Consider the following 14565-nt stretch of genomic DNA (forward strand, 5'->3'; position numbering starts at 1 on the left):
GGGATTAGGATAGGGAGGGGCTTTTTATGATTCATTTTGCTCCTAGGAGGGCCTGTCTCCTTACAACTAGGTCAGGCAACTCTATTGTCACTTGTCTGCGCCTAAGGAGAACGTCGGTTACCTCGGAATTCCTGGCCACCCGTTTTAGGTGTGAGTCTGGTACCGTTCAGACAGCTGTCTCTGCGGCTTTCGATTCACTCGGCAAACAGAGGCGGCCTTTCAGAGCCAAGAGGACTCAGGGAAAGGAGCAGCTGCAGTAGCAAACAGCACAAGGGAAGTGAGGGAGAAAAAAAGGAGGTAAAGTGCTCTCCGTCTCTTGTGCTTGCTACAAGTCTCCTTTCATCGCTTAGAAGGGGCTTACACTGCCTACACAAGAGTAAAAGAAAAGGGTAGAGTGATACTTTTTAAGGACACTTGATTTTGGAGGCAGTAATGGAATGAAGAGCGTTCTGGGTTTGGAATCAGGAAGCCCTGAATTCAAATCCTGCCTTAGTCCCATACTAGCAGTAGAACCTTGGACAGTAAGTGTCCCAGGCAGCTCTCTAAAATTATGTCAGTCAAACAACAAGCATTTATTAAAAGCTTACTGTGTTCCAGGCATTGTACTAAAGAAAGGCTTTAGGATAGAAAGAAATGCATGTGAAATTTAGAGATGAATTGCCAATCTGAGGAGTTACCACACTGTGGGGAGGGGAGGAACAGGTCCCTACATCAATGAAACTATAGCTCTTTCCCACCCTACCCTCGAAAAAAATCTTAGAAAGGAAACATTCACTTTGTCTCAACTCCTGGAGATGACTCAGCAGTTATCACAAGAGATATGGGGAAAGATTAATGTCAGACTTCTTTTGCCATTTGCTAAGTGAGATAAAAGGGAGCAGTTAGGTGGTGCAGTGAACAGAACACCAGGCCTGCAGTCAAGCAGACTGATCTTCCTGAATTCAAATCTGGCCTCAGACACTTACTAGCTGTGTGACCCTGGACAAGTCACTTAACCCTATTTACCTCAGTCTCTTCATTCATAAAATGAACTAGAAAAGGAAATGGCAAACCACTCCAGTTTCTTTGCCAAGACAACCCCAATAGAATCACAATGAGTCAGGCACAACTAAAACAACTGAACAACCACAATAAAGTAAGATAAAGCCTAACCAAAGGTCCTAAGAGTCTTGGCAAAAAAAAAAAAATAACAATTTACCATTATGGATCTAGATATACATAATGGAGATATGAATATGTAGAGAAAAGTAGATGTAAATATAAATATATACATTGTCTCTAGATATGGATATGGATATGGATACAGGCATATACAAACATAGACATAGATAAATGAGGGACAACTAGACCTATAATTCCATTAGCATAGGAAATTCCCCTTACTAATTCATAGCAGAACCTGCTGAGACTTATAGTCTTAGAAAGCACCTGGAACACTACCCAAGATCACACAGATAGGATGTACCACCATTTTGATATCGTGATTCCTCACCACAAAGGCAAACACTCAACCACCTTTGGGAATCTCCCTGCCTACCTTTCCCTTCCCAAATCTCAAACTGTGCCTGTTTGTCTGGATGATATAGGTACCAGACTACAAAAGATGAAACTGCCCCATCTATCCCTAGCTTCTCTCTTATCCCTCTTCTTTCCTCTTTCATTCCTTCTCTTCTTCTTTCCCTTCCCTTCCTTTTCCCTCCCTGCCCCTCCTATTTCTTCTATCCTTTCTCTACTCTTGTCTCCATTTCTCCCCTTCCTTCCTTGTCATCTATAAGGAGTAAGAAGGATAGGGGGCAGCTAGATGGCATAGTGGGTAAAGCAGTGGCCCTGGATTCAGGAGGACCTGAGTTCAAATCTAGCCTCAGACACTTGACACTTACTAGCTGTGTGACCTTGGACAAGTCACTTAACCCACATTGCCCTGCCCCCCCCAAAAAAATCAAGGAGTAAGGAGGATGATCATGGGAGGACCCACATTAATCCATGTGCTTAATTCTTACCACCCCAACCACTGGTGGGTTTTTTCCCCCTCAAAGTGAGTTACAAGTACCCATAGAAGACCAGTCCTATAGGAAATCACGTAGTGTATATCTCTCCTATCACCAACTCCATTGGGATACTCTTGCCAACACTTGGTTCCCTTTTTTTTCTTTTGAGGTGGAGAGTCACGTTGGTTAATTGTCTTCTTGTTATCAAGAGGTAGTTGATTTTGTATTATATTACTCTGATTCCCTTCCTCCCCACACTAATATTGCTCTGATAGGACTAATATTGAGCAGAGTAAATTAGATAATAAGCTGTCCCCAGGACTTGAGTGGCCCCTACCTCCTTGGCAAAACTTCTTGGTAGCCTCTGGCTGTTTTGACAGTGCTATCAAGATACCTAATGGCATAAAAAGCCCCATTCGCATGGAGTTTGAGGCCCTTGTCATGGAATCTAGATGGATATTTGAAGACCACTCAAGTCACCACACTTTTGCTCTGCATGCTGACCAGACTCCTATATGGACACCAGGAAGATAGTACTGAAGCTAAGCATCACTATACCGTTGTTACATATCCTCACTATGTTATAACTAAGTAAACCTCCTTTTGTTAACTGTTTAAAGACTTTTGAGTGTCTCATTTAATGCCAACATTAAACCTAAACAGGATAAAAGTATCAGAACCCCCCCACACATACCACCATCCATCCTACTCATAAACTGATAGCATTGTATAATCACGTCCCCCAACAGTCAAGGGTTATCCCAGTCCCAATGTTCTTTAGACTTGAAATTTAAAGGGTCATCCCTATCACAACTTCCTACCAATGTTAAGGATTCTTTCTAAATGGATATTTTCTTAACCGTTTCCCACTATAGCCCTTCCCTTCCATCTCTTATTCTTCCAAAAGAAAAATTTTTTTGCCCAAACATTCCTAGCTAGGGAGGAAAATAAGTAAAAACTCCTGCTCTGTTTTAAGTGATAGGAGAAAAAATGAACAAGTTGTGTAAGTGCTCCCTACCTGTAATTTGGGGAATGGGCTAGCCCTGACTTGGCTGTAGGTTTTATGGTCAGACCCCACGTTGCTTCTGCAGTTGTTCTAAAAACCCCAAGCCCCTAGGAGGTGAAATTTCAAGGCTGTGGTTATTGGCATTATGAATTGAAAAGGCAGGAAATGCCCTGCATAGCTAACCTCCCTTTCTGATTCCTGCTGGGATCTGGAGCCTGAGGATTCTCACTAACTCCCTTCTCCTCCCTACATCACCCTCCCTCTGGCTCAAAGGATGTCTGACTAACCACTTAATGGAAGTTTTAAAAAAATCCCATGAAGAACCAGTTCAGCCCCACAGCTTGCCAGTTTCTATGGACCCAGTTATATGTTTTATTCTGAAGAGTATGATTTCAGAGAAGCACAAAATGTCAGAGTGTCCTCTCTAAAGGACCTTAGAAATGATCTAATCTGCCCCTCTCAAGATGATTCGAAGTAATTAAAGGAACCTTCGACTTTTGTTTACTCCCTATGGGCTCTCCACTGTATTTTTTCCCCTATCAGCAGTTTTATTTCCATAGGATGCACTTTGTGGGTGTTGTGAAAATTTCTAAATCAGAGACAAAGAGAAAACAAAGTCTTCAAGCTGAAGAAAACAGGTTTATTGAGAGAGGGATCCTGTCTCACAATAAAGCCGGTCTCAGGTCTAGGACCCAAAGACCCCGAGCCTCAGGATCCATTACACAATAACTCCTCCCACAAAATAGACATAACCCAAACATGTTAAATCACAGTGTTTAGTCTATATAGTGATTATTACCATAGTTAGATCACTCATATCTAAAGGGGTGGAGAAAATCTCACTCTCATGGGGAAAGGATAAAGGGTGAGAATAGGAAGTTGATGGAGAGAGAGGAGGCAAACTTGGAATTTCTACAGCACAGGGTAGTGATGTCAAACAAGGTAGGTAACTAATCTGCTTATAAGGATCTCTGTAGATGCTAGAAGTTTGTTACCTCTTGGTATAGAGAACTCCTGCTACCAGGTGGCACAGTGGATAAAGCACTGGGTTTGGAATCAGGAAGACATCTTCATAAGTTCAAATCTAACCTCAGGCACTTACTGGCTATGTAACCCCGGCAAGTCACTTAACCCTAATTGCCTCAGTTTCCTCATCTGTAAAATGAGCTGGAGAAGGAGAGGACAAACCAACTCTAGTATCTTTGCCAAGAAACCCCCAAATGGGGTCACAGAGAGTCAGACAACTGCAAAACAACTGAATGGTCTTAGAGGTCCAAGACACTGAGAGTTTAAGTGGCTTGGCAAGGATTGCCCAGCCAGGATGTGTCAGAAGTGGGGGGTCTTGGAAGTCACATCTTTCTGGTGCAATCTAGCTTTCTATCCACTACACCAAACTTATGGAAGTACCTTCTTATCTCAAGCCTAAGGGCTAATGAAATTAGGGGGACAAAAAAAATGAATTGGAGGAATACCTTGTAAGACACTTTAAAGCAGCTGATCAGATATTATTTAAATATGTCAAAGAGAGAAAAGCAGCCAACTAGCACTTGGGGTGGTTTTTTCGTTGTTCCAATGAATGTACATGGAAAGAAGTCTTGCATTCATTTTAAATCACTGAGTTTAAGACACACAGGTGGCAGAACGACACATTGTGCTGATTGTAACTGTCCCTCACAATCATCATTAAATCTGCTTTACGTAGGGAAGACAGGTACACAGAGATAACATGAAGATGCATCTGACATTCTGGCCACACAATGCCTCATCCTGTTCTAGTCCACTGGCTTTCAGCAGCATGATACAGAGGGAAGAGCATGGGCTCTTGAGAGGAGCAGATTTCAAATCCTGCCTGTGATGTGTATTGAGAGAGAGGAGGGGGGGAGGGGAGAGAGACAGACAGAGAGACAGAGCGAGAGACAGAGTGAGAGACAGAGACAGAGACAGAGCGAGAGATGGAGAGAGAGAATAAAAGGGAAGAAGAAAAAGAGAGGAGAAAGAATGACAGAGAATGAGAGGGAAGAAAAAAGAGATGAGAGAATAAGAAAGAGGAAAGAGAAGATAGGAGAGAAGAGAGAGAGGAAGTGAAAGAAAGGGGAGAGAAAGAGGAGGAAGAGGAGAAAGAAAGGAAGAAAGAAAGGAAGGAAGGAAGGAAGGAAGGAAGGAAGGAAGGAAGGAAGGAAGGAAGGAAGGAAGGAAGGAAGGAAGGAAGGAAGGAAGGAAGGAAGAGATGGGGAAGGGAAGAGAGGAGTAAGAAAACAGAGAGGAGAGGAGAGGAGAAGAGAGGAAAGAGAGAGACAGACAGACAGATAGATGCAGGCAGTGAGGGAGGGAGAGGGAGGGGTAGAGATAGATTAGATGGTCTTTGAGATCCCTTCCATCTCTATATTTATGATGCTACAACCTGAAAGTCACTGAAACTTTCTGGGCCTCAGTTTCCTCAAACTATAAAAATAAGAGGTTTGAACTAGATGGTCTCTGCAACCCAACTCCTTCCACCTCTAGAGCTATGTCCTAGGAAGTCTCCCCTGTCTTTAATTTCCCACCTATACAACCACACCCGTCATCTGGGATGTTTTGGAGCCAGTTCTTACCAACTTAGAACCCAATGTTCAATTTTCAATGTGAGCATTTATTTACACCTCAGAAATGAGCAAATGTTACAAACCAGAGCTTGGTTTATTACTTTGTTGGTTGATTAGCCTTAAGAAAATGATGGAGAAAGTGTTAATAATGCAGATTAAACTTAAAAATCTGTTGCCACACATTTGCCCCTTTTCCCCCTCCCCAGAGGTCTGGTTGTTAAACCAGTGCACCCCTAACCATAATGCTGAGTTATTTTACATTTGAGCTCTCAACTTCTTTGACTATTAAGTGCCCTACTGTAAAATACCTACTGAACTTATTTTGGACTTTCTCTAGACCTTCACTTGTTCAATTCTTTCCACTTACTCACATCTGTTAGTCCCCTGTCTGGCTTCCTCTGACTCCCTGCCTAGTCTGATTCTGTATCATCCATCCCTTCAGTCCTTTCTTTACAAACAAACCTTGACACACTTTCTCTTCTTTGACTTTCTGCTGTGCCCACTATGCCCTTCCCTAGCTGGTAGATAAAGGCATCCCCTTTGCTGTGATAGCTCCTACAACCCCGGTGAGTTGGGCCTTGCCCCACTATGGCTCCCAATAGATACCTACCAATACTTATGTTCCATCCTCATTAACTTCTACCACATCATACCTTCTCCTCAGAACACACCTAGGACAGAGACTAGTCATCCTTGGACCAAATATCACACCCCTGCTCTGCAACTTCTCTGCCCAGGGTCACACAGCTAGTAAGTGCCTGAGGCTGGATTTGAACTCATGAAGATGAGTCTTCCTGAACCCAGTGTCATCATTCCTCCTCCCCCCACACGATTTAGAATCATCTCTGTGGTTTTTCCCTCCTAATTTTCCTTCAAATGCTGACCCTAAACTATTTGAGACCTTGCTTCCTTCCTGGTTCCATCAACCTATACTCTATTCATAGTCCCACCCTAAAGAAACTCATCTCTCAGCTATATCCTTTGTCTGTCTCCCACTTCATTATTATCTGTACCCACCAACCTAACTCCATCGCCATTGCTGGCTCTTCCTGGTTGACTCCACCTTACAGCTGTTCACAACCCACCTCTAACATTCTCCTCCACACCCACTTTTTCCTCTCCTATTCCTAGGGGATCAGGGAACACGAAAGGAGAAAGTCATGGAAATGTGCTGACCAGGCCCTCTACAAATTCACATTGCCTAAATTTAGCAAAGTCCTACAGCTCTGGAATCCTTTTATTCATTCTTTCTTCACTCTCTAGCTCAGAAGTTAGTTGTTCATCACTGACTGATCAATATTCAATTTCAACTCAATTCATCAAATATCTATTAATATTTATATTACAAAGGGCAGCTAGGTGGTACAGTGGATAGAGCACTGGCCCTGGAGTCAGGAGGACCTGAGTTCAAACCTAGCCTCAGACACTTGACACTTACTAACTGTATGACCTTGCCAAGTCACTTAACCCCAACTGCCTCACCCAAAAAAAAAAAAATTATGTTACATGTTAGGTGCTGTGGTAGGCACTGGGGACAAAAAAAGAAAAGAAAAAAGACTTGTCCTCAAGAAGCTTACATTCTATTTGGAGGGTGAAATCTGTACAGATAAGTAAAAACATAGTCATTTAAACAAGGAGAAAGCACTAAGGAAGAACAAGATGAAGAAATGCTTCATTAGGTGGCTTCTGAAATGAGCCTTTAAGAACAATAAGGACTCTGAAAGGTAGAGACTAAGAGAGAGTACATTCCAGAAATGGGCACTAGCCTAGGCAAAGATGCAGAGGTGGGAGATTAAGTATGGCATTCTGCAACGCAACTAAGACATTCTGATTAGAACATTGAGTATAGTCAATTCTGTTATAACTTGATACTCATTCCCCAAAGCAACAAAGTATGCAAAATAGTACAATGGGAACCATAGGGTTTATGGGGAAATGGGAATGGGTACAATGCTCAACAATTTCATCAGTGTGAAATAAAAAAGGATAGGAACCTAGATAGCAGTTTTACAGTTGTCACACACACATACACACACACACACACACACACACACACACACACACCCCTACAATAAATAGCTGCTGTGTTGGCCACTTTGGGCTGCTGTTCAGCCTGTTCCCTAGGCTGCACTGAGCAAGTTGTACAGGCTAGACCACTCTTCCTCATGCCAGAGACCAAGACAGAAGCAGGTGGGGGTAGGGGTGGGGTGGCAGAGACCAGTTCACCTCAGCCACACTGCTCCTACTGCACCAAAAGATACATAATAAATATGGCCCATTACCTTGACAAGAATGGAAGTTTGCTAGTGGAAGTGTTGCAGTTAGCAAGTGATTGCGGTTGTACAGTTTTCTGCATTCCTGATATTTCTCATAGAAGAGATCAAACAGAAGCAAACTCAACACTTGCGTTAGACTCAAAATGGTCCCTAAAAGATCAATCGAGTTGGAACGAATTGAGTTTTTGAAACACGAACTCTAGCAGAACTGACTACAGATGGAAAAGGGCAACATAAACTATCTAGAAAGTCAGGTTGAAGCTAGACTGTCGAGAGCTTTAAATAATAGACTGAAGATTTTAAATTTTATGCTGTAGACAAAAGAGCTACTGAAGAATTCTGAGCAATGGAGCTACATTTTCAGCACTTTCAATGCTTAGGGAGATTATTTTGACGGCTTTGTAGAGAATGGATTGCAACAGGAAGAGAGATTGAAAGAAGAGGGGCTAATTAAAAGGTTGGAGAGAAAGGGGGATGGATGTAAGAAATGGAGCAATGAGTTAGATAGTTTTCAAAACCTGAAAATAGGTTGGATACAGTAGCTAAGAGGAAGAAGTCAAAGATGACTCTGAGATTAAAACTCTGAGGTGATTAGGAACATGGTACTATCCTCGACAGAAATGGTTTGAAAGAATCTAGGGGGTAGTTTGGAAGAATTCAGTGGGTTTAGGTTGGAAATTGTGGTGTGTTTTGGAGCAGAAATGATCAGTACTGTTTTGGATATGTTGAATTTAAGATGCCAGGAGACATCTCGGGAAAGATCTCCAATCAGCAGCTGGTGATACAAGACTGGGGTTCACGAGAGAAATTAGTGTTAGATTCCAGATTTGGTAATCATCTTCCTAGAAATAACTTAATCCATGAAAGCTGATGAGAACTGCAAAGAAGAGCATATAAAGAGAGTATAGCAGAAGGTCCAGTATGACTCTTGGAGGAGCCCCATACTTTGTGTATGGGACAGGGATGATGGGTCAGACTGGAAAGAACGACAGAAGATTAGTGCCATGAAAGACAAGTGAAGAGAGGATGTCCAGAAGTGTCCAAATCTGTAGAGAGATCAAGCAAGATGAGGATTGGGGAAAGGACCATCAGATTGAGCACTTAAGAGATCATCAGTAACTTCAGAGTAAGTGGTTTTCAGTAGTCATAGAGTAAAAAAAAAAAAAAAAAACAACCTGATTCCAAATCGATTAGGGACTGGAAGTGACCAGGACAGCCCACTCCCTATGGCTCAGACGCATTTCAGGTGGGGAAAGGATCATGGTGGCACTGGGTCTTTTCTTCCTGTCTTATATTAGATTGTAAAGACTCTTCACACTCTGTTGATCTTTTCACTTCAAGCTATTTCAATTCAAAGAATTGAAAAGATCTTCTAAAATAGTATTTTCTACCTTACTGCTTCCTTATGATCTCATAAAAAGTAGCTTCCCTTTCCAAGGCTAAAACCTAATTTACCTGCTTTAAATTTCATCCCATCCTCTGTGAAAATCAAATCTCTCTCTCTCTCTCTCTCTCTCTCTCTCTCTCTCTCTCTCTCTCTCTCTCTCTCTCTCTCTCTCTCTCTCTTCCTCCCTCCCTCCCTTCCTCCCTCCTTCCCTCTTCCTCCTTCTCTCTCTTCTTCTCTCCCTCTCCCCCTTCTCTCTCCCCTCTCCCTTCCTCCCTAAAATCTAGCTTCTGTCTCCATCATCCTAAGAAAACTCTTCTCTTAAAAGTCACCAAGTACTGGTTTTTTTCCTTCTTTTTTGAGGTCCTTCCCTTGTGTTCTTATTCTTCTTTCACAAGATGACTAATGTAGTGATATGCTTAATGTGATTGTACATATACAGCCTATATCAGATTGCTTTCCTTCTTGGGGAGGAGGGAGGGAAAGTAGGGTGGAAGAAAAAAATTTGGAACTAAAAAACCCTGTGAAAACAAATGTTGAAAACTATCCTTATATGTAACTGGAAAATAATAAAATACTTTTAAAAAAATCACCAAGTGCCTACTTATTGTCAAATCTAATGTGCTTCTTTTCATCCCTCATTTTCTTTGATTTCTTTTTTTTTTTTTTTTTTTGCAGGCAATGGGTGTTAAGTGACTTGCCCAGGGTCACACAGCCAGTACGTGTCAAGTGTCTGAGGCCGGATCTGAACTCAGGTACTCCTGAATTCAGGGCCGGTGCTTTTAACCACTGCGCCATCTAGCTGCCCCTCTTTGATTTCTTTGCAGTATTCAATAGTATTGCTCATCCCCTCAATCAGTCAGTCAACAAACATTTAAGGCTTATTCTGTATCAGAAACTATGCTAAGCAGCGAGGATTCAAAGAAAGACATTGCCTGCCTTCAAAGAGTGTACATTTTAATGGGGCAAGACAACTGATAACTAGGTATGCACAGAGAAGATGGAAGAGAATCTGAGAGAGTACAGCACCAGCAACTAGGAAGACTAGGTAACACCTCTTGAAGAAGGTGAAAATTCTCTCTTTCTTTGACTTCCTTGATAGTATAATTTTCCTCTTTCTCCTCCTAACTCTGATATCAGGAGTTCTTAATGTGGAGTCTACATAAATTTCGGGGGTCCATGAAATTGGAAGGGGAAAAAACCACATCTTTATTTTTATTAACCTCTACCTGAAACTTAGCATTTCCTTCAATTATTAATGAGTTACCTTCTCTGCAATTTACATTGAGTTGCCCAATATCCAAGAGGTTAAGGGACTTGCCCAGGATCACACAATCAGTAGGTATCAGAGGCATGACTTGAAACTAGGTCCTCCTGGCTCCAAATCCAGCTCTCTACACTATGCCACGTTGCCTCTGGAAAGAAAGAAGTAGAAGGAAATTCTAATTATTTTAAATCCATGAAACAAGATTTTAAAGTAATATCTGTAATCTGTGACTCCCCTTGCCTTAGTTGAGAAGGATTAAAAATTCTGGATGTCAGGAAAAAATGGAGTTAATCTGACTGTTGAGCATTATGACTGTTGAGCATGTAGACCAAGTCTCTACATGTCTATCTACCTAGATTTCATTCAACTGTTTTGTCCAAGCTCCATCAAACAGCTGGACTGGCTGAATTTTAACCCCACTTGTCTAGATCACTTGGCACCAGGAAAGCTCAACTTTGGATCTCTGCCTATGTAGCCAGATGGCTTCTATGCCAACCTCAATTGACCCACTGGATTCATTTCACTTAATTGACAGGTGGATTTAGTCCAACAAGTGGTTTGACAGATTCTCTAACTGGCCTGATGGGTGTATCTGGCTGAACTGACTACAGCAACTGAACATTTTGGCTTCATGGAGGCTCACACTCAGTTTTCTGAGCCACCTGGAAATGGCTTTTACCTAGAAAGAAGGACAGTTTGTCTACACAAGGACTTCTCTGTTATAGGAGAGCTGGTAAGGGAACACGGCCACATTTGGACGTGGCATAGACGTGCCCGTCACAGCAACATTTGTGTTGGCAACACTTGGAGCTGAAATGACTTACCCACCTATGCTTTTAGAGGCTGGGACTTCATAATTACTGCAGTGTTTCAGTTGTGGTACCAAATGACCTCACTGACAGCCTAAAAATAGAATCCCAGATTGAGGTGTTGGCTGTGTTGGCAAAGGGAGGACCAGAAAAGGCTTCAGAGCTCTCAGAATCCCTGTGGCAGCAGAGGGGAGGTGCTGGATTAGGGGGTCAGTGGGTGGACATGGGGGCCAGACTATTTTGAATGTGTACAAGGACTGGACTGTTAGAAACACAGGTACCCCTCCTCCTCATCTCCTGGCTGAAATAGAGATGTGTGGTCCAGCACTATGATTCCTCCCAAAACTGGGAAACAATGAATTATATTCAATTTAATTCAGTGCCTAATATGCAACAAATACAGCACTTCTGGGGAGACATGTACACAAATAATAGCAATGTAAATTAGGATATAAGGGCTAGAAGATAAAATAACAGACTATTAAGAATGATTGGGTCAGGGGCAGCTAGGTGGCGCAGTGGATAGAGCACTGGCCCTGGATTCAGGAGTACCTGAGTTCAAATCCAGCCTCAGACACTTAACACTTACTAGCTGTGTGACCCTGGGCAAGTCACTTAACCCCAATTGCCTCACTTAAAAAAAAAAAAAAAAAAAAAGAATGATTGGGTCATTTAGAGGAAAAAGAGGTTACTTGTGTCAAAGAGGGTGAGGAAATCTTGAGAGCAAGAACTATCTCACTTTTTTTTTTATTTTTAGCTCCCAATACCTGGCAAGTAATTTAGTTTTTAATAAATACCTTTTTGTTCATTTATTCAGGAAAGAGAAAATGTTGGGTACTGTTACTCTCACACATGTCATAATGGCAATTATTTAACCTCTATGAACCTCAGTTGCCCTGCCTACAGACTGAAAGTGTTAGCTTCTGATGGGGCCAACCTTAACATTAGGTGCAATATATTAGTAATTGCCTTTATAATACAACTTGGGGGATGGCTAAAAGGTCACCACCCTTCCCACCAGCAAAAAATATCTTCCCCATTCCACTTTATCTTAAATTCTATCATTAGAGATTCATTCTTTGCTTAACTTTTTTTTTCATTTAAATAACCCAGAAGGAATAATAAGCTTTTATTGATCATTCATACTTTACATTAAAAGAGCTTTTCTGATACTCCCTCATGACAGCAATTAGTGAAGAGATGACTATGGGAACGGGACTTTTAATGGGAGACTGGGGAGGTAGACAAAGAATTTTGGAGCACAGGACACTTTCTAAAGAGGGCAGGTATTGTCAAATAGCAGTTCTCAGGGGTCCACCTTTAGGGAACAGTTAATGATGGTTTTGCATTCATTCATCTACTATTTCTATGTGTAACCTGGAAGTCCACTGAGGCAATAAATCACTTCCTCCCCACCTACCTACACCCCCTGCCCTGGCTTAAGTGATGAGAAGCTTTGCTCTGATACCTTAATCAAATACGAACACTTCTCAATTGAACCAATTGATCATAGGCATTAGAGTACATTGGGGAAACATCTTGATCAGTTTAGATATCCTTGAAAGTTATTTGTGTGAATAGGAGTGATGCTGCATAGCAAGGGTGTTCATATTGCTTGAGGAAACTTGGTCATGCCCTGTGGGTCATCTGTAAGATAAAAGATGGTTGGAGCAGCTAGGTGGCACAGTGGATAGAGCACCAACCCTGGAGTCACAACCTGAATTCAAATCTGGTCTCAGACACTTGGCACTAGCTTGTGACCCTAGGCAAATCACTTAAACCCAATTGCCTCACCCAAAAAAAAATTATTATAATAAATAAAAGATGGTTAGGAACAAAGAGGATTAGCCCATCTGGCAACTAAAGTGGTGGAAGTCTTCTTGCCAAGCCCCTGAAAAAGTGATAGCTTGGAGGATTGAGAGAAGAGCCCCAACATCATTCTCAGGCTTGGTTTCCTGCCCTACCTCTCCTGCTTTGGTTAGAGGAAGAACTTGTCAGAGAACCTAGGCTTTCCATCAGCATCCTTGCAGTATCCCCAGAACAGTAGTAGCCAGAAGCAATGCCTGCATTGGGAGCCATGGACTGACTGGGGCATGATAAAGAAAACAAGATTCAAGTCTCCATAAAAAATCTGGCAGAGTACTAAAACATGCCACGGCAGAACTTCTTGGAAGGGGCAGGAGACTTCATGTGTGTAGCCCACAAAAAAAGGAAAAAAGGACTTCTACCAGCTCGGAGTTGGGTTACCCCTCTGCTCTATGTGCTCTCCAAACTGTATGTATTATGGGGGATAGTGTGTCACAAACTTAGAGAGAGTAAAGCTGGAGGCAAGAGGGTAGGGAGGGGAGTGTATCAACTGTTCTCACTTGAAGAGAATCTTCAGTGGATTACCAAGGTTACCTCTGTGGTGATAGCTTTCATGATCTGTTTTGTTTTGTTTTGTTTTGTTTTGTTTTTTATATCTTGCAACTTTGCTAAAGTTGTTAATTGTTTCAAGCAGTTTTTTAGTTGATTCTTTAGGATTCTCTAAGTATACTATCATATCATCTGTTTCTTCCTTGTCTATTCTAATTCCTTTGATTCCTTTTTCTTCTCTGATTGCTGAAGCTAACATTTCTAGTACAATATTAAATAATAGAAGTGATAATGGACATCCCTGTTTCACCCCTGATCTTACTGGGAAGGCCTCTAACTTATCTCCATTACATATAATGTTTGCTGATGGTTTTAGGTAGATACTGCTTATTATTTTAAGGAAAGTTCCACCTATTCCTATGCTCTCTAGTGTTTTTATTAGGAATGGGTGCTGTATTTTGTCAAAAGTTTTCTCTGCAGCTATTGAGATAATCATATGATTTTGGTTAGTTTTCTTATAGATGTGGTTGATAATTTTCCTAATGTTGAACCAGCCCTGCATTCCTGGTATAAATCCCACCAAGTAGTGTATTATCCTGTATTATCCTGGTGATCACTTGCTGTAAGCTCCTTGCTAATATCTTATTTAAGATTTTTGCATCAATATTCATTAGGGAAATTGGTCTATAATTTTCTTTCTCTGTTTTGGCTCTGCCTGGTTTTGGTATCAACACCATATTTGTGTCATAAAAGGTATTTGGTAGAACTCCTTCTTCACCTATTTTCTCAAATAATTTGTATAGTATTGGAATTAATTGTTCTTTAAATGTTTGGTAGAATTCACTTGTAAACCCATCTGGTCCTGGAGTTTTTTTCTTAGGGAGTTCATTAATGGCTT

Source organism: Dromiciops gliroides, chromosome 5 (genome assembly GCF_019393635.1).
Source record: "Dromiciops gliroides isolate mDroGli1 chromosome 5, mDroGli1.pri, whole genome shotgun sequence".
NCBI lineage: Eukaryota > Metazoa > Chordata > Mammalia > Microbiotheria > Microbiotheriidae > Dromiciops > Dromiciops gliroides.